This window comes from Rana temporaria, chromosome 13 (genome assembly GCF_905171775.1).
Source record: "Rana temporaria chromosome 13, aRanTem1.1, whole genome shotgun sequence".
Classification (NCBI taxonomy): domain Eukaryota; kingdom Metazoa; phylum Chordata; class Amphibia; order Anura; family Ranidae; genus Rana; species Rana temporaria.
The window spans coordinates 63,372,816-63,399,791 of record NC_053501.1 but is presented as its reverse complement, the minus strand read 5'-3'; the positions used below and the strand labels follow the sequence as shown (position 1 = coordinate 63,399,791).

Below are 26,976 nucleotides of genomic sequence, written 5' to 3'. Positions count from 1 at the left end.
ACTTACAAATTTCTATTCTGTCATAGGAGAATTTTTGAGCTTTAGTAACCTCTTTATTTTCGATATGGAGACTAGCATGCAAAAAAAAACAAAAAAAAAACATATGATCATTCGTTCCAATAATCTCATCGTGTGTACCAGGCTTGGTAGAAAAAAATAGTTTGTAGAACCTGACATACTGAAAATGTTGTACCTATGTCAACCCATCTATGACATTATGCCAGTTTACAGCTCACATATAGCAAGAAGTCAGGAAAGGTCCTATTTCTTCATGTAGATATTTTTGCCTATTTCAGACTTGTTCAGCTGTGATGAATTAGCATGCTAAAGAGTGGCCTAAAGATCCTAATGTTTCCTACTTATCTAAATTTTCTTGACTTTTAGAGGTCTTAGGATCCCAAAAATAGTAATTTTGTAATTTTCTTAAACCATGCTGAGATATGTTAAAGGGGTTGTAAAGGTTTGTTTTTTATTTTCTAAATAGGTTCCTTTAACCTCCCTGGCGGTATGATTATTTCAGAAAAAAAGTGCTGAAAGCGGTACCATTATTTGCAAGGAAATTTGGCGTTTTATACTGTAGGCCTGTAATTCTTGGGAATAACTCACTTAAATCTGACCAAACCAGAGTCTAATAGGCATCCCGGGTATGAATTTTTTTTAAAAACAAAATTATAAATTATAATATAATAAATAATTACAAATAATTATAACAAATAATAATATAATTCTAATAAAAATTATTCAATAATGTAATCAACTCAAAATCACTGAAATTTGCTCAGTTGCAGAATTGTTGCTGTCATTATTATTTTTTATTTTTTTGACGAATTTCCCCACAAATCGCTATCGCACAATTCTGCAAGTGATTATAATTTATTATCGCTGTTTTCTAGCTGATCTAAAACCATTTTTTACATAAAGGGACACTTTTGGTTGCTATGGACAATCTACAGTTTGCAGGCAGAAAGAACAGTTTTTATTATATAAAAGTACATGTAGGGCACTGGGCAGACCACTAGGGACAAGGGGGGTGTGTATTTTTTCCATACAGTACTGTAATCTATAATATTACAGTATACTGAATGTATAGTGTTTGTTTACCTTTTTGAATTTGGCGCCGATCTCCGCCCCCGTGCGTCGTAACGTCGCAGGGAACGGAGATCGGCGGCACAGGAGGATACTGTGTGAATCGAGTGAGGTCCGGCATCGCTGGATCCAGGAACAAGGTAAGCCAGCGCGTGCTGCAGGCTCTGCATCGCTACCCCGAGCGTGACTCGGGGTTACCGATTTTGCCACAAAAAATCCACCCCGAGTCACGCTCGGGAATACCGCCAGGAGGGTTAAGCTAGTGCATTGTTGGTTGACTTACATTTTCCTTCGATTTCCCTTCTAAATGTTTTTTTTCTTTGTTTTCTTTGTCTGAACTTCCTGTTCCTCCTCAGTAAGCTGTTCTGGCTGTTCTGGCTGACTAACCCCCAGCCAGATTATGGGGGCAAGCTTACCGAGGAGAAACAGGAAGTGAGACATTCAGACAAAGAAAAAAACATTTAGAATGGAAATCGAATGAAAAGGTTAGTGAAACAACAATACACTAGCTTAAATGAATCTATTTAGAAAATAAACCTTTACAACCCCTTTAAAGTGATATTAAACACATAGCAACTTCGCCATATCTATCATCCTAACTTACCACATAGAAATCAATGATATGTGTTAGAAATCAAAATATGTATCCCAAAAACCTTTAAATAGATTAGTTATACCACGTCATGGCACTTTTCCTACTTGCTCCCAGCTATACTGTTAAATCTGGAGGAGAACCAAGCACAAATTCAATTATGCATCTAGTAGACATCTTCTCCTTAAGTCTGAAGAATCTTCCCATGTTTGCACAGCACTACTTGGCACTGTTGTGGTCATGTGTAAAAAAAAAAAAAAAGGAGGGACTGCTAGCAGGGGGAAGAAGCCTCTGTCAATTATCCCTGCTAAAGGTGCCCTTGAACATGACAAGGTGATACGTGCATGAAGAGCTGGAGGGAGGGAGGTAGGTCAAGTCAACCAAAGTGCTGGAGCTGTCCCTAAAGGTGACAAAAATAGTCAGGTGGAGCTGCTTACAGAGGAACAAAGATGAAGTAGACAGGTTCCTTGCTGTAAATATGCAGATCATGCACACTAAAGGTGGCAACTCAAAAGCAAGAAGATTGGCTGCAATTGTGTTGCCATAGACAAAAGGGAAATGAATGGAAATTGCAGGATCAACCAGGTATTTTAGGTAGAGAACTTGAAAGTTTAATGACATCGGATAAGGTCAGTTTCGATGAAAATATAACTTAGCAGAACTTTGTTGTTATTTACTTTAGGCTTGTCCATACAAATGTGCTTTCCCATGAATGTCCTGCCAGGTGCTTTGAAGATCCAACACATTACAGGCAATACTACTATTCACATCTTTGTGTGTACAGCAGTGCACTATGAAAACAGATACATGCTAAATTCCTAGTTGGTTGACTGTAATATGTAATGACAGGCATCATGCTTGCAGAGGGTTCCGTCTGTACATGCCTCTAATATTATGAGATCTTAGGCGTGCATCATTTTGCAATACACCGCACAAAAACCTGTAAGTCATGACCAACCCTTTGGCACTGGTGGTAAGTGGTAAAAATAGGGCGATGACGAGGTTATATTCCTGGACAGAGCTAGAACTTACTGTGTCATATAGCACCACCTGCCCCTAAATGTTGCAAAAAAATGTGGCCTGTCCACAGCCAATGTGAGTTCTAATCACATTCTTACTTCTGAAGCCTCGTACACACGACCGAGAAACTCTACGGGCGAAACACATAGTTTTCCTCGTCGAGTTCCTTGTTAGGCTGTCGAGGAACTCGACAAGGCAAGTTTCTCCATTCCCGTCGGGGAAAAAGAAGACATGCTCTCTTTTTGGCTCGATGGGATCCTCAACAGTTTTCTCGTCGAAAAATGTACACATGACCGGTTTCCTCTGCAAAAAAAAAAATCCCAGCAAGTTTCTTGCTGTTTTTTGCAGAGAAACAGGGTCGTGTGTATGAGGCTTAACACATTCTCCTTTAATGCTGAGCTTGGTCACCATACAAGCAGTCCAATTCGTACTAAGAACCTTCAAGGTAATCCAACAAGGAGCAAAGAGTGGGGATTCCAGCTAACTGCTCCACAAAATACTTGTACCTCTTCACTTTTCCCTTGGTTCATGTCAAATCAAAATTCCATTAAATCTCATGATTGTCATATTTGGAAGGCATCCACCTAACAGCTTTGTAATTTTTTCACATCAAATTTTTTTAAATAAATTGTTAAAAATTCAGTAGAGAAATATGTCAACATATTTGAATGATGAATAAAGAGGAAAGTACACAAATGAACAAAACTTCAGTTGCAAACTACAATATCCTATCCTCCCAGCCTGGAAAGGAGTATGACAGGCTAAGCCATAACATTTCTGTTCTTAAAGGAATAATGGACTTTCAGGACAGTTCCTAGTCCTGTAAAGGGTTTTCAAAGGCAACTCTTCTGACAAAGTGTCAAATAAGTGAAGGCTGCTACAAGCCATTCCTGTTAAATATAAAAAGATGAGATGCCTTCACAACACTGAACGGATAATAATCAAACAAATATATAGGGCCATATCCACAAAAGTTACGCTGGCGTATCTATTGATACGCCGCGTAACTTCTAGTTTGCTCCGGCGTATCTTTGTTTTGTATCCACAAAACAAGATACGCCTGAAGCTGGGCTAGATCCGACTGGCGTACGTCTTAGTACGCCGTCGGATCTAAGGTGCATATCTACGCTGGCCGCTAGGTGGCGCTTCCATCGAATTCCACGTTGAGTATGCAAATTAGCTAGATACGGCGATCTACGAACGTACGTCTGGCCTGCGCATTTTTTTATGTCGTTTCCGTAAGGCTTTTTTAGGCGTATAGTTACCCCTGCTATATGCGGCGTATCCTATGTTAAGTATGGATGTCGTTCCCGCGTCAAATTTTGAAAATTTTACGTCGTTTGCGTAAGTCTTTTGCGAATAGGGCTTAACTTACGCCGCAAATTCTTTGAGAATACGGGAAATACGTTGTAAGTTACGGCGGCGTAGTGTAATTGAGATACACTACGCCGGCCGTAAAGAAGCGCCGCGCTTCGTGGATCTGCCCCATAGCCTATATTTTTTGATTTTCTTATGAAATTCATGTGATTTTTTAGGGATGACTGGCCATTGTTCGGACAGAATTTTCCAGTCTGTTTCAAAATCTTTGCAAGAGATATTTATTTAATGTTAAAAAATATCAAAGGCATTTTGTTGTCTGCATCCCATTGGGGAGATTTAACGTCACTTTCTGTCCCAGAGACAAGGCAAAAAGGGGAAAAAATATTGACAAAATTAGAGAAATCTTTTCTTAGACAGATGGCACTGTAAAAAGTGCCAAATATTTAGAATTTTTCTAAAAAGTCTTGATAACTGCGGTAACCATGATAAATAGAGAACGTGAATCACCCCAGAAGAGATATAGCAATACAAATTTGACTGGGTTTCCAAAAGAATGTTGGCTTCAGATACACTGTAAACTTTCTTCATTGTTTTGGTACCTTTAAACTAAATCTTTTACAAAAAATTGGTAAGCTTATGGACAGCCAAGTCTACGTGTTTTAATCTGTTTTTATATGAAAAGAGATAAATTGGAAAACAAAAGAAAAACATGAATGTTACATCAGAGACTTTGGTAAGCAGCCAGACGACAATGAAGCTAAGGATTAGGGCAGCACTTTGCACTTGCAAATGACCCTATAACAAAAAGATGCACCAGAAACTTTAGGTCAAGGTGGATTAGGATCTAATTTCCCAGTCTGAGAGCAAATATTCTCCATTCAGATTCATTCAAGTTCCATTCACTGTTTTGGGTCCTTAAAGTCCTAGGTTAGCAAGGCTTTTTTTTTTTCACTGAAATTCTTCTGCGTGTATAGCAGCGATTCTCAATTTCTCACACTGTGGTTCAGGGACCTGCAATGTGCCGCAAGCATTTCTCAGTGGTTAATGGAGTCACAACTTTAAACAATGCAATGGTGTCAGGGCAGTACATTCATTTGTGGTGCTGTCAATTTATTGTAACGTGTTGTTTTTTTGTTTTTAACACCAATGCAAAATACAGAAGAGAAACTGGATAATCATACAAACAAGTAAGTTGGGGGTTCTGAAGGTTTGTTAACCACTTGCTTACTGGGCGATTATACTCCCTTCCCCCTTCATCTTAGTGAATGACTATTGCGTGGTCATGCAACACTGTACCCAAACAACATTTTTATAATAATTCTTTCACACAAATAGAGCTTTCTTTCGGTGGTATTTAATCACTGGGTTTAAAAAATTTTGCTAAAGAAAGAAAAAAAATACAGAAAATTAAAAAAGAAAAAATAATTTCATAGGTTGTTTTGCATTTTGCAAACAGGTAATATTTCTCCTTCTCTGATGCACTGATGTGGCTGCACTTATGGGCACTGATGAAGCTGCACTGGTGGGCACTGATGAGGTGGCACTTGTGTGCACTGATGGGGGGGACACTAATGGGCACTGATAGGTGGCAGTGATGGGCTCTGATAGGTGGCACTGGTAGGCAGCACTGATAGGAAGCCCTGATAGGAGACACTGATGATGAGGTACTGATGGGCACTGATTGGCAGCACTGATGGGCACTGATTAGCAGCACTGGTAGGCACATATTGGGAACAATGTCCTTGTAACAGAAGCCGGCCACCGGCTTTCTTCTTTTCTCCTCACACTGATTATGAGGAGGAAAAAAGCAGATAATAAGCTCAATTCCGTGATCAGCTGCCATTGTTGAGTAGCATGATCACGGGAGGACGCCTATTGACGCACTCCCGACACTGGAAGCCCATGCTGTAGCCGTCTTTTAGCTATAGTAGCGCAGGCAGAACGTGGTTAAGAAATTATCAATATATCCTTAATTCAACCTAACCCTTGTCTCCATGCTTCCAAATTACAGATTTACTTTAATAACACAGGCCAACACAATCTTGGTGCCTCGAATGTTAGACCTGTTCCTGGGTATATGCAAATGTGACAGTTTTTCCCTATCTGGTTCTTGAGATACAGCATAAATACCATATATCACTCCTCACTCACTGGTCGCCCTTCAAAAACTAGGAAATAGTTATAGCAAAATATGTTGGGATGATTCAGGCAGCACCATCGTGAAGTAGCCACAACCTCTACTGTGCTCGATCTGCAAAAATGAAACAATATGAGTGGCAATATACACACAACTCCTATACTCAACTACAATACAGTTATTAACGTACACTTTAGAATCCAGTGTTTCCAATGTAAAATTACAGTTGGAAGTACGTAAATGCTCTCACTATAACTTGTACACAACAACACATAGGGTAACAGAAGAAAACATTGATCAGCAAGATCTTTTCAAAAACTGACAAAATATTATATCAATTCGACCAAAGCGAAGAAACTAGAGCTGATGCAGTCTAGTCAATGCCATTTTCTGAATCAACACCCAAAATAAACTGAACAACAGGGCAAGGCACCAAGAATTTTTTTTTTTTTTGGGATGTGTATGAGTTAAGGCAAAAAGAAATATTATGAGTAAAATGTCATTAACATACAGATAATAGTGCCCAAAATCCTTAGTTGTGAAGGACAATGCATTTTTCTGCGTCTAACAGCCCAATGCCCCAACGCATCACTCTGAAAGCTTCTAATCTGGTGTCAATGCACAGTAAGCTTTTTATGAACCTGGGGCTGATCCCCAAAGTGAACCGTAGGGAGGCTTGTCTCTGACAAAGCTATATTGCACTGCAACAAATGTGACAAGTGCAAGACTTAAAGTAGACCTAAAGGGTAAACGGCAACATTTACATCTGAGATATTTACATGTGAAATATTTTACTGGCCAAAAATTTGTAATTTATCTTATAAGGTTTTCTAATCCAGATATATCTGCCAGGACTTGACCTCACTTTTTGTTACTGCAGTTAAAGAAATACAGCTTGGTCAAGGACCATCTCAGCCTGAAATACTGATAAGGACAAACCTTTGCACTCATCTCTTATCCGCCTAAGATTTGTGTACTGTGTAATATCGTAAAGCCTGATTGGCTTGCGGTTCTACCTATCCCCTCTTTGAATAATGCTATGCTGTAAAGTACAGTAGGATAAATAATATAAAGACAAAATATGGAGCTTTTTAAAATATTTAATTTTATAATAAACAACTGGGGTAAATTTGGTTATTTTGTATTACCCTACTGCTTTAGTTTAATCATTAAAGATTATTCTTTTAACCCATCCCTCACAGATCATCTTAAATTCCTGTTGCATTAGTAAATCACTCCAATACTTTGCATATTTATTTCTACTACATTTTAGGTAAAGCAATAAGAATTTAACAAAATAATTCAGAAAATCGGTATCACAGCCACTTAATAGCATCCATGCTCATGACTGTACATTATATCTTCTTATTCTTTGCTTCTTTAATTATTTCTCTATTCTAGATAAAAAAGACAGAACCAAATACATATCCAATGACCAAGGTAAGTACCAAAGTATTTTTGTGAGTATTTGTTAACCATAATTTATTATTCAGATAATTTTTTATAAAAGGGCTCAACAAAACTGTTTCACAATTCCCCTAGCCCAGAGATTCTGAGTTTACTGCAAGTATACAATCATATCAAGTCAAACTAAAAAAGAAATAAAGAAATAAAAAAGAAGCGCAGTCATTGCACATGATTACGCTTTAAAGCAAACACGGGTTCACTGGACTAACTGAAATTATTCTTTTAGTAAATCAACCCCCTAGGCACTTCTATTTACTTATTACTTATTTGTTATGGATTTTTTAATGAGAAGTAGGACTGGTACAGAAGTGATCTTGGTGATGGTGAACAGTACGATGCAATTATGGAAACATTTATAGAAACTGGTGAACTGAGATTGTAAATGCGAATTTGTAAATCGCAGCAAGAGACATCAACATTTACAGTTGAGGTAATCAGATGGCTTATCTAAGGTTCCTAATTGGTCATTCTACAAAACTTTCATGATTAATTCAGCTGTTTTGGAAAAACACAGCAACAAACACAATTATGTGATCATTTACAAATCCTAGTTGGGAAATTATGAAATTTATATGAATAGTTGTTTAATTTACATTGTTAACAGACTGTTTTACTTAAAGTGAGCTTGTGGCCAGGCGATGTATACAGGACATTTCCCTAGATGTAAATAAGTGTTTAATCCTTGCAGTACAGAGGCAACCCGATAGCAAGAGAGCATTATTACTTTTCTTGGAGTTCCTGTTCTTCTGTCGGTAACACCACACAGTAATGCAAGGCTTTTTCCCTGGTGTGGAGTGTTGTGCTCGCCCCCTCCCTTGGACTGCAGGAGAGTCGGGACTCTCTCTACGTTGCAGATAGAGAAAGAAGCTGTGTGTTATTTAGGATTTTTTTTTTTACCTTTACAACCCCTTTAACCTCCCTGGCGGTATCCCCGAGCGTGACTCGGGGTGGGTTTTTCATGCTGCGATCGGTATCGGTATTCTGCAACTGAGCAAATTTCAGTGATTTTGAGTTGATTACATTATTGAATCATTTTTATTATAATTATATTATTATTTGTTATAATTATTTATAATTATTTATTATATTATAATTTATAATTTTGTTTTTAAAAAAAATCATACCCGGGATGCCTACAAGACTCTTGTTTGGTCAGATTTAAGTGAGTTATTCCTAAAAATTACAGACCTACAGTATAAAACGCCAAATTTCCTTGCAAAATAATTGTACCGCTTTTGGTACGTAATTCCAGACAGAATCATACCGCCAGGGAGGTTAATACTAATATGTATTTTAATTCCAGAGCAGGAGCTCTGCTACACATCAGGGTGAGCTGAGCTACTGAGAGAACAAATTGGATGACTTCAGTGCTTCTGCTGTGAACTTTGGAGATGTATTGTTCTACAATGCCTGCAGCTACAGAGGTCAGTAAGAGGTTGTTTTAAAGCCCACATCGCTTTTAAGTATTATGGAAATATGTTACTATACATAGCATTGCCACAGGTTTCCTTTTAGATTTAAAAACAAAAAAGGCAATAAGCCAAGTGCTGTGCAACCCCTCAAAAATCAAACATTCGCATCAAGATGTCTTCTATTTCTGTGACATCGCAACAAAAGAGCAGATGGTAACTCAGAAATGTTACAAGATTTGAGCCGAGAGGGACTGTCTGGTTGGAGGGCTGGAAGGCTGATTGGAAGGAGAGTTGTATTGATGTCTGTAGAGAGATGAATGTAAGAGGGTCATAAACATCTGGTGAGTGCATAGTATAACTGCACGCACAGGAGCACGTTGTTACCATATTGGAAGAGGTGGATTTAATACTGCACAGTGTGCAAGATTTGGAGGGTATTTTGGGAAGAAGAGCACTATATATGAGAATAAGAATTTATACACAGTTTAAGGAGACATTTATGGACTTTAAAGCACTAGTTTACATTGCATGGGTGCATGGGTTTTGCAATAATGAGAGCTGACTAGATATTTGATATTTAATTCATGGTTTATATTTTGAGGTTTGGGTATTATAAGTGGATTTTACATACATACTTTTGCCCAAGTTTGATTTTTAGGGAGTAGCGCAGCACTTGGTTTATTGCCCTCTTTAAAAAAAAAAATTGTACATAACAGTTGCACTTGCACTTGCACTAGTGTAACAGTTGTCCAAGGTACGGGATCTATACAGTTTTTAAAGACACTTTAAGATTTATGCAGCAGGGGCTAGGAGCATTACTTCCTGTTTTTTGCTAGTAATTGTTTTGGGCAAAACTGTTTAATCGGTTTAACTAAAAACCTAATGTTTTAGGTAGAGTAGGGAGGGGTTTTTATTGCATTTGGTGTCCATTTTGGTGGGGCTTTATTTTTCTAGTGACAATAGTAATAGAGACAAGAGATCTCTCCAATGCACACACATACTTAGAGGTAGAATAATTGTACATTGTGGTTCCAAGGATGCTTTGAATGATTGGGCCTCTCTGACAATTTCATGGAACCATGCATAAAGACAATTTTTTTGCAGGTGATTGCATCTTGTCTCTGATCCCTGGTACAAGGAAGGTTTAAATGTTGTGCATGATCAATAAATTATCTTAAATTGAGGAACAGTGCCTATGTGAAGACGTTTTTTAGCATCTCTGAAATTTGGGGCCACCACCTATTGGGCCTTTATTATAATCCATCACTGCACAGGTGACTTTTTACTGTAAAAGAAAAGTTTTTTGCCTGTGTGTCGAGATTTACTCACTTCCTGCCTCATTGAAAATGGTCTCCGGTACAATAAGAAGAAATTTTCCTAACAGGGGCTCAAGCAGCAATTAAATATAATAGAGATTCTGATCCTTCACTAATCTATCCAAAATGTAAAAAATAAAGGTTTTTGGTAGAATATACATTACAGATATATTGACAACACAACGGGAGTGTGAGCTGTTTCTATTGACAGGGAGTAGGATTGAAAGCCCTTTTACTAGTCCGAATCTTAACCTGATTGCATCTTTGAAGCAAAGGCAGGCATGTGGACTGTAACACATCCAAACATTGATTTTGGAGACAGGTTGCGTTTAAAGGGAACCTATCTTGAAATAAATATGCATACTGCCATTCATGGCCCCCTAATGAAAGGGATAGTTGCCTTACTGACATACTGATCCTCAACATTTAGCAATTGGCCAGCTAAAATGAATCACATAGGTTCTGATATCCCTGAATACATGCTGGCTCCAGGTCACCATGCAGGGCAATCACAAGATTAGCTAGGCAGCAAGGCAACTAACCTCATCAGAAGTGGGCATCTATTTCATGACAGGTTCCCTTTAAATTAAGCTTGACTATATGACAGTATAATAATCATGTTGTGCTACAAATCTTGGCATCATTTTTCCCATTATAATAAGAACATAAGTGACTGAATTGTGACAGATTGGAATTCAAACCAGTTTCTAATGTGAGAGTCGGTACAGAGAGGAGATATTTAATAGTTCATTCATGTCTGTGCATGATAAAACACAAGCATTACAAATTTTGAAAAGTCTTATGAAATTTGTCATTTTTTAAAGATTACCACGGTAGTTGATCTAATTTTTCTTCAATCACATGATCATGTTATATATTGGTTGGTGGACAATTTAAAGATAGCAGATATTTGCTGGTCTATTGAATTGTTAGTAAATAAGCGCTTTACAATGGTTGGTAAAGGAGGTCTTGTTTAGAGCCTTTGCTATCTGTGGGATTGATTTAATAAAACTAGAGAGTGCAAAATCTGGTGCAGCTGTTCATGGTGGCCAATCAGCTTCTAACTTCAGCTTGTTTAATCAAGCTTTAACAAAAAAAAAAAAACCTGGAAGCTGATTGGTTTCTATGCAGAGCTGCACCAGATTATGCCCTCTCCAGTTTTAGTAAATCAACCCCTGTAAGATGGAAAGCAACCCAAGTCATGAGTTAAACCGGATCTATCATTAAAATTTACATTTCAAATAAATGGTGTACTAAATCACATTATTCCTTGGAGTTCAAAAAATACTGTACTTCTTTCATACTATACATTATACTGTATACTATTGCTGCAAGCGCCCTCATGAAACCTGAAATGCAGGCCCCTAGATCACATGGTCTCTGGCTACCAGGAGCACTGTGGATATTTCACATCATAAGAGACTGCAGAAAAGTCTACTATTCTCAAGCCTCGTACACACGACCGAGGAACTCGATGGGCGAAACACACCGTTTTCTCGTCGAGTTCCTTATTAGGCTGTCAAGGAACTCGACAAGGCAAGTTTCTCCATTCCTATCGAGGAAATAGAGAACTTGCTCTCTTTTTGGCTCGTTGAGTTTCTCGACAGTTTCCTCGACAAAAATGTACACACGACCGGTTTCCTCAGCAAAAAAATATCTCCCAGCAAGTTTCTTGCTGGTTTTTGCCGAGAAACTCGGTCGTGTGTACGAGGCCTGAGTCATAGGGACCCTGTATGGTAGACCTTTAACGAAGAAGCAGAACATGCATATGAGTAAATACCTCATATACATTACATATAATTGCAAACGATAAAATAAATAAATATATCAAAATAAGGTTTTTAAATCAGTAATCTACACTGACATGATCATTTAAATTATTATTATCCTGCTTAAATTTATATAATTACATTTTTTTTTAATCTACGGCTACTCTTTAAGATACTCAAGGTATCTCATGGCCCTTAGTAGCCCTTTCACTGGAGACTCCACTGACAATTTGAAATCAACTATTTAGAATTATTTTCTTCTGGCTACTGACTTTCGTGATGAAAAAGAAAGTAAATAAATCAGTACCTTCAATGGTGCAGAATAGTACACAATATGTACTAGTTATCTTTTCTGCCATACTGGACACTGCAGTTCTTATCTGGTTGTTCACAGGTATCTGGCACTAGTACATCTTTTCTTGGATTCTAAATACTGAGGCACCTCCCTTGGGGTTCCACAACAAAGCACAATCATATTAATAATAGACTTACAACTGCATTTGCATTCTTTCCTAGAGAAATCCACTCTGAATATGAGGCTTTCAACAATAAATTGTCCATCATATATGAAAAATATTTTTACTGATGCTAAAACAGGGGGAGTTCTGGCTGTTTATGTCCACCTTGTAGCCTCAGCAGACACCCCAGACAATTGTTCTTGGAGGGGGGACCAGTTCAGATTAGATTTTCCTATCCTGTCATATGCTCTAATGCCGCGTACACACGACTGTTATTCATGTCATGAAAAAAAAAAACATTTTTCTCAACGTGATTTGTCATTATTCCTCTCAAGCCTGCCTTGCATACACACGTTCGTGAAAAAAAATGTACAACACGTACGATGCCATTATAAAGAGGAAGTTTCATTTGAATGGCGCCACCCTTTGGGCTGCTTTTGCTAATTTCCCCATCTCAAAACTTGCTTCTGAGCATGTGCGTTTTTTCCCCCTCATTGAAACGTACACAAGACTGTTTTTCATGACGTGAAAAACGATGAGAAAAAATAGAGCAGGTTCTAAAAAAAATTTGCCCATTTTTCTCATCAAGAAAAATGCTCTGGAGCATACACACAACCGTTTTTCACAACCAATTTAAAAAATGGCATTTTTCTCGTCATGAAAAACGGTCATGTGTATGCAGCATAAGACAATAATGTTGGTGCCAACTAAGGGCTCATGCAAAACATCCCGATGCCTAAGCTTTGCAATGTAACTCATAGATTGTTCAAGATCGTGTATTCACATTACACCTCCACGTCATGCTTATCTTCAGCATCAAGTACATATAAATATCTCCTGGAAATATACAGATTTTTTTGTATAATAATAAAGGATAAAATAAGATGCCTAACTCTGATGATGCTACAGAATATACTAGCAATTTGAAGTCAAAGGTATTATAAAAACATAGAACAAGAAACTTAGAAGAGGTATGACTCAATTCAGATGGGTATTAAAAATTACACTGGATATCTGAATCAACAAAGAGTCATAGAGATTTCAAAAGTAAAGCAGAAAAGTTTAAATTGAAAAAATAAAATAAAATAGAAAGAAGAACTTACTATACAATAAAACGATCAGGGAACTGCAATGGGCAGGAATTTCTTGGTGGAAAGCTTTGGATTATATAGGGGTTGATTTACTAAACCTGGAGAGGGCAAATCAGTTCTGTGTAGTAACCAATCAGCTTCCAGGTTTTATTATCAATTCTTAACTGAACAAGCTGAAGTTAGAAGCTGATTGGCTACAATACACAGCTGCTCCAGATTTTGTACTCTCCAGTTTTAGTAAATCAACCCCATAATAGTGTTTCTAACTAAAGTAAAACTATGCAGGGAAAATAATAATAGTGGGGAAAATACACCTTTCTCACAATTCATTAAAATTTCTCCGCTGGTATTTATTTAAAGGAATTTTGATCTGTCTGCAAAATAATAAAAATAACACATACTGTACAGTATATTGTATAGCAAGCATACTAAGGTGCCCAGGCCTATCTACACCTTGCTAGCACACCAAAATACTTATATGTTTATACTTTAAAGGTCAGCATTTCCATAGAGCTAAGAGTGGGAGCAGTTGGGTTGGACAATAGGTAGGAGGGTTTGAAAATGATCCCTTATGCTCCATAGCTGGATATATATATATATATATATATATATATATATATATATATATATATATATATATATATATATATATATATATATATATATATATATATATATATATATATATATATGACTCTTACAGAAGGTTAGGGTAATGGGGCAGTGGGGCAGTGGGCTAATGGAGCCCCCATATTATAGGTCCTGATATACAATGAATATGTCACATTAAATAGCATCCACCAGCCAGTACAGAGTTGTTGTAAGATCTTTAGAAATAGTGGGCACAATATTAGTATTTGTTTAAAATCTGATCTTTTTTATTAATTGGTGGTTTTTACTAATTAAAAAAAAAAAATCAGTGTTTTGCACGTTGCACTTTGTTTTAGTTCTGCTATTGATTAAATGTATGATGCTAGATTTAAAATAAAAAATATATCATAGCATTGGTACCACATCATCCCCATAAAATTCATGGAAGTCAATCTCAACAATCTCCAGCAGAAATTGTAATTACTTAGTGGCCAGTAGAGTTTAAAGGGAACCTCCACTGAGAATAAGTGTAGGCTGTCATTACTAAAGAGGAAGTAAACCCTCCAAAGCATTTCTTTAAAAACAAACCCCTGCAAGAGAAAGGCATAATGAGCTAGTATGTATAGCTGAGATCGACGCCGCCAAAGCGACTCTTATTTCTCACCTCCGCAGCCGCCATTGATACCCGAGTTACTTCTGGGTATCACGGCTCCGGCGCTGTGATTGGCCGGAGCCGCGATGATGTTACTCCCGCACATGTGCGCGGGAGCCGTCAGTGACGACATGATCGCCCTCACTAAAGGCACTCTCAGTGTGCCTGCGCCGTTTTTTAAAGCGTGCATGCACCGTAGACATCGGTGCAGTCTTTTCTGCAAATATCTCCTAAACCGTGTAGGTTCAGGAGATACTTCTTGTACCTACAGTTAAGCCTTAATCTAGGCTTACCTGTAGGTTAAAGTGGTCTGTATGGGTTTACAACCACTTAAGCGCTAATATAAACCTGCTAGTTATGTGGCTATTATATCTGTTCGAAGCCTTTAATACTTTTGGCACCCAAAAAATTTACAAATCTGGATTTACCAGCTGTATGAAAGTTCCTGCTCAGGTTGCTATGAGGCTGAAATTACATCCTCAGGATGTAATAAAGCCAGAGAAAACCAGTAAACTAGCATTTTCAGAATGAAGTCAGCAGCTATTTTTCCCAGCAACGGTTTTCTTTAAATATTATCTTGAAGAAATGTAATTTGCTTTCCTTCTCTTATTTATGAATTGCTATGTGTTGATATATTTCATTTTGGTCTGACAGCTCCACTTTTTGTTTCAGAATAAGCCTTAACACAGACTTACATATCAAATCAGGTTATGGGGGCAGCACAGTGCCTAAGTGGTTAGCACTTCTGCCTAGCGGCACTGGGGTTGTCGGTTTAAATCCCAACCACAGCACTACCGGCCTGGATTTGGCATGTTCTCCCTGTGGTTGCCTGGGTTTTGCTGTGCTTTCCTTCCAAACTCCAAAGACATCCTGGTAGACTAATTGTCTCCTGTCTACATTGGCACTAGTATGTGTATGAATGTGAGTTAGGGACCTTAGATTGTAAGCTCCATAACAGCAGGGTCTGATGTGAATGTAATATATATATGTAAAGTGCTGTCAACATTGGCAGTGCGGTATACGTTCCTGCAATAAGTAAATATAAGTACAGAAGAATTATGAATTTAGGATGAACAAAGGCTACGTTACTCCTTGGATACATCTTGCCCTTGAGATAGTCATAGACAGGAGATGCCAAATGGCAGATATGATCTACTGTCCATACTGCACTATGTTTTCCCAGGTATGCAAATACAAATGCACACTCCTATCACCCAGTTGTGCCTGTTTATTTGATGTGCAGACAACCCCAATGTTGGTGTGAACTGATGAGAACAATAGTGTTTTCAGAAAATTCTATTGTGACCCCCCCCCCCCCCCCCAGATATGGAGATAAACCTGAAATGCTTTCTGACAGGGATTTTTGCCCTTTTAAAGGGTTTCCATTGAAATTTCAATCAGTTGATCATTCGAAACTGGAAAATTACACTGCAGAGGGGCAAATATAAGTGGCAACAAAATGTTTGTGTGTACTCCAAGAATTCTAGGGTAACATATTTTTTTTAATTTTTTTTAAGTATGTGTGTGCTTCTGAATTCTAAAAAGATATAAGAACAAAAATAAATAAATATATATATATATATATATATATATATATATATATATATATATATATATATATATTTTTTTTTTCATTATATGATTCCTGAGGATAACATAAGTGTATTGGACCAGTGACCCCTTTTATAAATCTCCCCTATACAAAATGTTCCCTAACTGTATTCCATATATATATATATATATATATATATATATATATATATATATATATATATATATATATATATATATATATATATATATATATATATATATATATATATATATATATATGTTTATGTATAAAATGTGTCTTATTAGTATTGTATTAGGGGGTAAAATTGGTGCAGTTTACAGTACAGCATATATTGAGATAAATAGTAAAACATATCTGAAAACCATTTAAAATACACCATATTGCAAGTGCATAAAAAAAATTACTTTTACACTCAGCAACTCTGGTTTCTGCTAAAAAATAAATAAATAATAAAAAAAAAACTTCATAAATGCCCGCAGTAGGTCATGAAAAAACACATCAGGGTGTAGCACATCATCATAATACACACAACAAAACAAGCCAGTTCTTATGGTTTACGTTCATGTCTGCACCTAAAACTTGTGATTACAATATCACCAGACTGATATGGCCAGGAGCCAATCAGGGGAGCTCTTGGTCACATGGTGATAGTAAGTCAAAAAGGCCTTTGTGAAAAATTAAATGTAAGAACATTTTTTAGCTGTCTAGCCCCAATGTGATCTGCTAAAATGACCACTTTTTTTTTATTGCCAGAATTTGATATTGTACATATGTATTGATGTAAAAATATTTATTGATGTAAAAAATATTTATCTGTCTAAACCCAATGTGATCTGATATAATTACAACTTATTTTTTATTGCCAGAATTTGATATTGTACATATTTATTGATGTAAAAATATTTATTGATGTAAAAAAATATTTATCTGTCTAGCCCCAATGTGATCTGATATAATTACAACTTATTTTTTATTGCCTGAATTTGATATTCTACATATGTATTGATGTAAAAGTATTTATTGATGTAAAAAAAAATGTATCTGTCTAGCCCCAATGTGATCTGCTATAATTACAACTTTTTTTTATTATTTATTATTATTTATTATTATTTATTATTTATGCCAGAATTTAATATTGTACATATTTATTGATGGTACTAAAAGTATAATGTTGACCATATTTTCATATTTATAATAATGTCACAAAACTTACAAATCTACTGTTCATAAAATAATATAAAAAAAAACAGTTGGTAAAAAGAGCAAAAAACTGTAAAAGTATATTTCTAAAGAGAAAAAAAAAGAAAAGAAAAAAGGGACCAAGGTGCAGTATTTTGGAATTATTTACAAAACAGTTAATTTCTGTTCAATCCTTTTTATATTTAGACACCCAAACAGATTGTTTTTGTTTTGTTTTTTATTGGGTGTTGATGTTCACCCAGACCACAGAGAACATTACTTTTTGGCCACTTGAGGTGAACACTTGCTCCCTGATTTAGTGTAAAAAATATTTATTTAGTATCCAGACAGGCTATTGATTTTTTACCAACCAAAATAAATACTGGACTTTTTTTTTGCTATTTTTGTAAAAAAAAAAAAAGTTCAAAATAATGCACAATTTGTGCTGATATGAGGATGTAAACTTTAGGGAAACATTGTTATCACTGACCTGAAATAAGTGCAGTGAAAAAATAGATTTATATATTTGTTTTATCTATCTATATTTATACATATATTATATATGTCTACCTATGACAGGCCTAGTTGTATCTGTAGGTTGGAAGAAGTGCAGTTCTTTAGAGGCTCACTTATTAGAAGGGTGGGGGTTACAAGCAGGGATACACAATTACTCTCCCACTGCAAATTCTACTCTTCCCATTTGTATGAATCCCTTGCTTTAAAGACTCATAGACTGATAAAATGGTATCCACACTGTGTCAGCACATAGATGACATCATGCAGTGGAGCTTCACAATAGAGCCTTTACTTTGGATGACAAGCTACTTAATTCCTCTGCTTGACATTTTGGGTCTGAGGACCTGATGAATAAGAATGACTAAAACAAAAAGTTACCTTTTCCTGGAATAAATTTAACATTTATTTCTGGTATGAATGATTATAGTCTATGGGGTCTTGGTTGGTGGAACAAAATGTTTATCCATAATTTGGAGTATTGGTAAAGCATAAGTACACATAATAGGCATAATATATATATATTTTTTTTTTTCTCAATAAAGAAAGGCATAATAAAATGGAACTCTATATTATAGTGTGTGGACAGAAGTGGATGTATGGACGACTCAGTATTGCCCATGCCATGGTGATGGCAGACTTCTCTCACCTAGGGCACATAAATAGAATGATAAAATAAAGTGCCCCTAATTACAACGTGACAATAAAGGATTCCATTTCTATTATATCTTCCTGTAGCCGTTTTTATAAACGTAGCAAGATAAACATATTGCAATAATTTGAATTTTCCCTGAGACCACTCTCTATCTTATTGTCACAGTGTAGCCAAAGAATCCAACAAAACACCATCCTCGCCTTCCACAGATGTGTCAGGCAGAGCTATTACATGCTGCACTGGATGAGTCCTATCCTAATTATTCCCCGAAATAAAAACACACTTAGGTCGTCCTTTTTATAGACATTGTATTATAATCCGTGATCAGAGAAAATGGGCTCTGTATTCTCTACATGTGCAGGAAAAGATGGTGCATGGAGATAGAGAGATAGATAGATAGATAGATAGATAGATAGATAGATAGATAGATAGATAGATAGATAGATAGATAGATAGATAGATAGATAGATAGATAGATAGATAGATGTATATAGATAGATAGACAGATAGATAGATAGTGCTATAAAATAGTATCTACATGTTCTTTATGTAAAAGATAGATAGATAGATAGATAGATAGATAGATAGATAGATAGATAGATAGATAGATAGATAGAATTGGGGGGGGGGGTGCTATGAACAAGTATTTTAGGACGAAAGAGAAGAAGGAAGGAAGGAATTATAAAATAGTATTAGAGTTCTTTTATGTGCAGATTAAATATGCAGAATTATAGTTAGATAGATAGATAGATAGATAGATAGATAGATAGATAGATAGATAGATAGATAGATAGATAGATAGATAGATAGATAGATAGATAGAATTGGGGGAGTGCTATAAGCAAGTATTTTAGGGAGGAAGAAAGGAAGGAAGAAAAGAAGGAAGGAAGGAAATATAAAATAGTATTAGAGTTTTCTTTATGTGCAGATTAAATATGCAGCACAATAGATAGATAGATAGATAGATAGATAGATAGATAGATAGATAGATAGATAGATAGATAGATAGATAGAATTGGGGTGGAGGGTACTATAAACAAGTATTTTAGGATGAAAGAAAATAAGGAAGGAAGGAAATATAAAATAGTATTAGAGTTCTTTATGTGCAGATTAAATATGCAGAACGATAGATAGATAGATAGATAGATAGATATATAGATAGATAGATAGATAGATAGATAGATAGATAGATAGATAGATAGATAGATAGATAGATAGATAGATAGATAGATAGATAGAGCTGGCCATACATTATACAATTATATTGTTCAATTTCCTTTAATTTTACGTTCAACTATGTAGTACAAGGGCTTGCCTGATTTCATACACATTAAAAGTATTTGGGTTTGACCTTATATTATATGGTTGTGTAGGTTGTACAAGAAAATTGTATAATGTATTGCCAGCCAAAGGCTGATACAGAAAAAAGTGCATTTTCTATATGTGTGGGCTGAATTGCAAAAGGTGGATTGATATTAATAGAGATAGATATAGATACATAAGGATAGAAATATAGATAGGTAGATTGATGGGGGGTGCTATAAAATAGTATCAAGAAGGAAGGAAGGAAATATAAAATAGTATCAGAAGTTTTTTTTAGTGCAGAACGATAGATAGATAGATAGATGGATAGATAGATAGATAGATAGATAGATAGATAGATAGATAGATAGATAGATAGATAGATAGATAGATAGATAGATAGATAGATAGTACAACATAGTACATGTTTTACATGTGTGGGCTGAATTGCAATAAATGCATAGATATTAATATAGATATTAGATAGATAATCAGACAGATAATAGGCGATTGATGGTATAAAATGGTATCTACATTTTCCTAATGTCCTTGAGAAAAAAAAGCAGCACAGTGGAGATAAATAGATAGATAGATAAATAAATATTTAGATAGATAGATAGATAGATAGATAGATAGATAGATAGATAGATAGATAGATAGATAGATAGATAGATAGATAGATAGATAGATAGGCCACTAGCGTCCATGCTGAAATGAAAAGTGCATCGTTAGGAGTTCCCGGCTTCCAGAGACAACTTTCCTTAGTGTCTCCTGTACGGGGAGATGAGAAATATGCGGAAAGTGTCTTTACAGATAATGCGATGTGGGGAGAGTTCGGTCACTATTTACTAAAGGGTTTTCCTGTGGGTATCATATTCCCCTCTGGATATCTCAGCTCTTGTCAGGAGCCCCGGTATAAAGAGTGAACTTACTTTTCATAAATCAATGAAGTCGCCGCCTGGCAGCGCCCGGCTCTCCTCCCAGCACCCTCACCGCTGACAGCGCCCGGCTCTCCTCCCAGCACCCTCACCGCTGACAGCGCCCGGCTCTCCTCCCAGCACCCTCACCGCTGACAGCGCCCGGCTCTCCTCCCAGCACCCTCACCGCTGACAGCGCCCGGCTCTCCTCCCAGCACCCTCACCGCTGACAGCGCCCGGCTCTCCTCCCAGCACCCTCACCGCTGACAGCGCCCGGCTCTCCTCCCAGCACCATCACCGCTGACAACCTGCAATCTCATCCCACTAATATTTGGCAAGATTCTGAACCACAAAATCAATAATGTCATAAAATCACATAAATTCCAATCTGCAGTAAACCAAACCAAATAAAGCCTATGAAAAGGCCAGGTAACTATGGGAATCAAAGGCTCGTTCCTTCTTCTAGAGCGGCACATTTGCCTACAAAACGCAATGTTTTTCCCGCAGAAGGGAACGTTTTACAAAAGAGGCGCAAAAAGGACGCAATTTTCACAATGGGGCAGATATTGCGCAAAACAAAGCTAGGATACAGAAAAATACTGATACCATTCATTTCACAGTCTTCTGTCTAAGCAGAAAATAAAAGTAGTATATGGTGGCAAATAAAATATAGCAAGTTACACAGCATTAATTATTGACATCAATACAAAACAGCCAACCACAGTTTACATAAAAAGAAACATTTCTAGAAATGTATTGGGGGGGGAAAAAGTAAAGGAAAAAAGGTAATATATATATATTTGTTAAAAGAACATCCCTAAACCCAAGGGCTCTAATTACCGTAAGGCAATAATCTCTGGGAATATACTTCATAAAAGAACATCTTTACTTTTTTTTCTTATTTTTGTCCTCCCCATGGTGAATGGAAGCTGTAACAACACCCATGGGCTTTTCCCGAGAGATTATGACTGCAACAGGAATTATATAGAAAATAAACAATATATATAATGTCTGAGAATCTTATGCCCATTACAACAAAGCAAGCAACACAAGCCTAAAATGTGACTTATACAAATGTGATACAGGACCTGTACTGCCACACAATACACATTGTGTATAATACTGAAAATCTATACCAAACTATTTACAAATCAACCCAGGAGAAAGCACAAGAAAACCAGAATAAAGTGCATACCAATAATAATAATAATAATAATAATAATAATAATAATAATAATAATAATAGTACCTACAGAAGAAAAATAAACCAATTCAGGCCAAAAAATCGCTTGTCCTCTAAAGAAATACATCATATTTTCTTCATTAGCATACTATCTATCTATCTATCTATCTATCTATCTATCTATCTATCTATCTATCTATCTATATACATCTACAAACACATACGCTATATGACTGTTTTTGTGTCTATATATATAGATATATATATATATCTATATTCCACAAAAATATATATATATATATATATATATATATATATATATATATATATATATATATATATATATATATATATATATATAATACTTTGATTCTTTGATACCACAAACACATATTACACCTTGCTTAGCTAGGGCTTATTTGTGTATCATTAGTCATAACAGTATCTGAATCATAAGTTACATAGTTGATGTATTACTAAACTTCTGTATTATTATACTATTACTTAACTATAAACTTACTAAGGGAACGCAGTAATTAAGTTTCCATGCAACACAACAACCAAATTAAATTACGTGTCATCTTGTTTTGATGTTTTGGTTATGTGTGTACACAGACACACAAACATACAGTACACACAAACCGCACACATATCACACATACATAAAGCACATCACACTACACATGAACACAAATGTATCTTTTTAATTGATACCTGTGTGTGTAATTTTAACTTATAGACATACACAAGTGTTTGTTTATAAGTCAATATGTATCGTGTTGTGTGTGTGCGTGTGCCTACGTTTTGATATTATTATTATATTATTATTATACAGGATTATATCATATATTATAGACACACAACACACACACACACACACATATATATACGTGTGTGTGTGTGTGTGTGTGTGTGTGTGTGTGTATGTGGCATACGAATATATATACACAATATACATACATAAATACAGTTTTATATAATGTGTGTGTGTATATATATATATATATATATATATATATATATATATATATATATATATATATATATATATATATATTGATATATCAAGCACACACATTATATAAAATGTTATTTCTGTCTGTATATTGTGTATGTATATTCGTATGCCACATATACACACACACACACATACATACTCTCTCTCTCTCTCTCTCTCTCTCTCTCTCTCTCTCTCTCTCTCTCTCTCTCTCTCTCTCTCTATATATATATATATATATATATATATATATATATATATATATATATGTATATTGATATATCATAGCATGCATGTGTGTGTGTATTTGTGCAATACGAATATATATATACACAATATCCAGACAGAAATGCAGTTTTATATAATGAGTGTGTGTTTAATATATCAAAATATATATATAGTATGTATGTGTGTTTGTATTTGTGGAATACGGTGGAAAATATGCAGACAGAAATATAGTTTTATGTAATGTGTGTGTGTGTATGCTTGATCAATATCTATCTATAGATAGATAGATAGATAGATAGATAGATAGATAGATAGATAGATAGATAGATAGAGTGAGTGTTTGTGTGTGTGTATTTGTGGAATACGACTTTATATACACAATATAAAGACAGAAATACAGTTTTATATAATGTGTGAGTGTGTGTTTGATATATCAATATACAATATAGATAGACAGACAGACACACACACACACACATATATATATATATATATATATATATATATATATATATATATATATATATATATATATATATAGCGAGTGTATGTGTGTGTAGTTTGAAGTAGGGATTTCTGACAAACCCTTGATAACCCAAGAAGCAGTCATGTATGAATGATGAAATTGATTTATTGGACTGTCATAATGCCAGTCCTGGTCTGATGGTCTGATGGTGGGGACCAGTCCTGGTCTGGTGGTGGGGACCAGTCCTGGTCTGGTGGTCTGATGGTGGGGACCAGTCCTGGTCTGGTGGTCTGATGGTGGGGACCAGTCCTGGTCTAATGGTGGGGACCAGTCCTGGTCTGATAGTGGGGACCAGTCCTGGTCTGATGGTGGGGACCAGTCCTGGTCTGATAGTGGGGACCAGTCCTGGTCTGATGGTGGGGACCAGTCCTGGTCTGATGGTGGGGACCAGTCCTGGTCTGATGGTGGGGACCAGTCCTGGTCTGATGGTGGGGACCAGTCCTGGTCTGATGATGGGGACCAGTCCAGCCACCAGTCCCTGGTTTGCATAATACATAACAGACACATATAGACGCAGATCTGAAAAGCCTGCCACTTGAAATACACAGATCGATGGGGACTGCAAACACTTGTTTTATTGATGACAATCAGTCGATTTAAGGCTTGGAATTGTAATCAGAACTTTGCAGATTTAATTACAAATAATGATCCTAAAGCGGACAATAAGGACTGGAGCAGACAGGGGCTCAGTATTGAACGTGTATGGAGTTAGAATAAAATATAGGCTCATTAAAATGACATTTTTTATCTATTGCTATGAGAATGAAAAAGACAATTGGAGCCTGTGACAAAGGACACAAAAATATGATCGTATTTACTAGAAATATCACTAGGAAGTGTAATAGTATCTAGATACTGCTGTTTGAAGGTCTGATCATATCACAAGATTTACGATGGTGTGTGCGATAACTAGGTTGTCCCATCGGTGGATTCCTCCTATTGTCCAGCCGTGCACAGCCCCGGGGAGTAATACTATGCCTTGTGCCTCATTCCACAAATTGTAATATAAGAAATGGACGTGACAAAGCCAGGGCCAACAACTGCTCTACAAATTACTCTTATTTCTACATTATTGTGCTCATTAGAGTATCTCAGAACAACACAATACACATAAAGTACAACACAAACCAAATACACAATACAACTACATTGGCCCCCATCCCACCCTTCTACATATTATAACACAGACAATTCTACAATTCCTGTCCTGCGACCTTCACTATATACAATTTATAGTGATGATGTTTTCATGTTTTTTTAAAAAAAAAGAAAGAAAAGGGAACCATCTATATAAAATGTAATAGTGCAATATTAATATAGACTTAATTACACAAATATAGGACTGAAAGTATTTGACTCGCTTTTGTTTAAGAATAAAATATCATAAAATTGTAAAAAAAAAAATAATTGTAAATTATTAAACAGGCTGATTGACTAAATTTACAAAGTTAAAGCACCAGGAAATTATTTAAATATAAAAACAGTTATTTTTTAAGTGACAGTTATTTTTTTAATATATTATTTTAAAAAAAGTGACAGTTATTTTCAGCTCAGTCTAATGAGACTTAAAAGTCACAGATATATAGCTGACAATAAAAAAAAATGTTATCATTGTGTAAAACTTAAAAAATGATCGAAGTATTAAACATGAGAAAGTAAAAAAAAGAGAAGTGCATTTAGGAGCTGCAATTAAGTGTTGGGCAAAGAAGGTAAGTTTAAACTGTCAGCAGTGAAATGGGTCATCATCACAGTTGTAGGTAAGTGCTGAAACGGATATCTTGTCAACATTCAGCACGGGCAAACATGCAAAACTCTTATAAATAGTCTATTTCCCTTCCACCAACCTAGGCATGAACTGCTTAGAACAGAGTGCTTATGTCATGTTTACCTGGCATAGGGCGCCCTCTTCCGGCAGATCCGTACACTGCTTCAGCCAAACAGGTCCCAAGAAAGCACAAAAAAAACAAAACAAAAAAAAACCCCATTAAACTCTATATGAACGATCAAATAAATATTACACACATTTTAGCTATATAAACTACATCATGGCCCCGCAGTCGTGTCCAGACAGTGATATGTTTTGAGCAAAAGGCAAATATAAATTAACATTACCAGAAACAATGTTATGTTTTGTCTCCCTTTTATATTGTAAAGTGCTGCGTAAACTGTTGGCGCTATATAAATCCTGTATAATAATAATAATAATAATAATAATAATAAAAATACTATTTTTACAATGCGTTACTGATCAAGATAAAAAAACAAATCAGGTCATCATTTCAGTAATTCTATTATTTCAGCCAATTCATACAAACCTATATTAAATAAATGGTATTTCTAGTTTCTCTTTTTTTTTTCACCATAGATTATTAAATAAAATAAAAAAATGCATATTAATAATAGTAGTCGCAAAAAAATAAATAAAAAATAAAATGATCACAAAGAATGAAATAAAAAAAATAAATAAAAAAGCATTATACAGTTTTTTTTTTTAAATGAAATGCTTGGACTCTCCTCCATGACAAGCTCTATATAATATGGCAAGCATATAATTGTGGTTTGAATGAGTACGTTAAAGGGTGTAATAAACACACATTTAACACACAAGCACACGACACAATCTATCACAAGGTGTGAGCACTAAGCTCTTTTTCTGAAAGGTCACTTGCATACAGTAGTTATCCAGACAAAGAGGAGATAAGTTAGAAAGTGTAAAATTATAGTGTAGCTGGGTCCAGTGACAGTGGCCTGCCTGGTGTAAAAGACACTTAGCAGGACCCATAACATTTCCAAACCAGTGACATTTATTCAGGAGAAATAAAAATGCCTGATCACACCAAGTGCCTCACTATTGTTGTCTTCTGGGCACACGATTTGCATTTAATAAGCTCTTGGTGGCATTAAGTGGATGAGCTGAGCATTTTGCAGTGACACAGCTGTAACTTACTGGCTGAAAGCGAAGGCTCGCCCTCTTCAAAGTTGGCCATCG

General features: G+C 35.8%; 1 protein-coding gene across 5 annotated transcripts in view; it reads right to left on the bottom strand.

Moving 5' to 3' along the window:
* FOXG1 (forkhead box G1) overlaps positions 1-26,976 on the bottom strand; it is an 82,014-nt gene that overhangs the window by 43,498 nt on the left and 11,540 nt on the right. For 2 of the 5 annotated variants that reach the window (XR_005744820.1, XR_005744816.1), the window contains exons 2-4: positions 26,935-26,976; positions 25,876-25,914; positions 5,662-6,269 (exon numbers count right to left, since the gene is read on the bottom strand). The exon at positions 26,935-26,976 is cut by the window's right edge and continues 19 nt beyond it. The gene's annotated coding sequence lies outside the window, so the exon portion shown is untranslated. Of the gene's footprint in view, positions 1-5,661; positions 6,270-25,875; positions 25,915-26,934 lie in introns of those variants that run through there. The other 3 variants (XR_005744817.1, XR_005744819.1, XR_005744818.1) reach the window with 2 other exon arrangements.